The 947-nt window shown below is 53.5% G+C and overlaps 1 protein-coding gene across 1 annotated transcript in view; it reads right to left on the bottom strand.

The window, feature by feature from the left end:
• The window catches only part of SP1 (Sp1 transcription factor), an 18,371-nt gene that overhangs the window by 17,025 nt on the left and 399 nt on the right, over positions 1–947 (bottom strand). The window lies entirely within an intron of this gene.

Here is a 947-nt window from a genome sequence, read left to right as displayed (position 1 = left end):
GAAAACGGGAACTATGGGGAGTAATAAAATTAAGAAAGGGAGGGGGTAAAAGAGCGCTTGGAACAATTCCTTCATGGAGGGAAACTGAGGCACAGGGGGGCCCCATCGCCAGAGCCATGCGTGTCCCTGTCCCACCGCACGTGTCCCCTGTCCCTGTCCCCAGCTCTGTTCCTTCAGAACCCAGCTCTGACCCCCATCCCGGGTCCCTCTAGCCCCATTCCCAACTCCTGTCCCCATCCCCACACCTCTGACCCCATTCCTGAAGCTCCAGCCCACGTCCCTCTCATCCCCATCAGTTGTCCCCTCCTGTCCCCATCCCCATCCCTGCTCCATCCGGGCACCTTCTGGGGTCACGAGCCTCTGGGTGCCCCAGCTGCCCCGTCCTCCTTCGTCCCTTTGTCCCCCTTCCCCTGCCCATCCATCTATTCCTTCTTTCCTTCTCTCCTCTCCAGCCCTTTTCCTATTCATCCCCTTCCTCCTCCTTTTCCTGCTGTCCCTCCCTTTTCCCCCTCTCCCTCCTTTCCCTTCCCCTTCCCCTCCTCTTATTTCCTCTCTCTTCTCCTTTCCTTTTCCCTCCTTTCCCTCTCCCCACTCTTCTCTTTCCTTTTCCCCACACTGGTCCTTGTCCCCTCTCTCCCCTCCTTCCTCCAGCTCTCAGCCTCCTCATCTTCCTCCCTTCACAACTTTTTCTTTAATTTTTCTTCCATTTCCTTATTTAATTTTCTTTCCCCTTCCCTCCCTTTTCATTTCCTTTTTCACTTTTCTCTTCTTCATATCTTTTCTTTCTCTCCTTTTCTAACTTTTTTCCTTCTTCCAATTCCTTGTTCTTTCCCCCTTTCCCTTCTCCCTCCCCCCCTTTCTCTTCTCTCCCCCTTTTCTCTTTCTTTTCCCCTCTCTCATCTTTTCCTTCCTCCTTTCCTTTTCCTCTTCCCCTTCCCCTGCCCCCC

Source organism: Geospiza fortis, unplaced genomic scaffold (genome assembly GCF_000277835.1).
Source record: "Geospiza fortis unplaced genomic scaffold, GeoFor_1.0 scaffold1828, whole genome shotgun sequence".
In the NCBI taxonomy this organism is placed as follows: Eukaryota; Metazoa; Chordata; class Aves; order Passeriformes; family Thraupidae; genus Geospiza; species Geospiza fortis.
The sequence above is the reverse complement of the archived record's forward strand: the minus strand, read 5'-3'. Positions and strand labels throughout refer to the sequence as shown.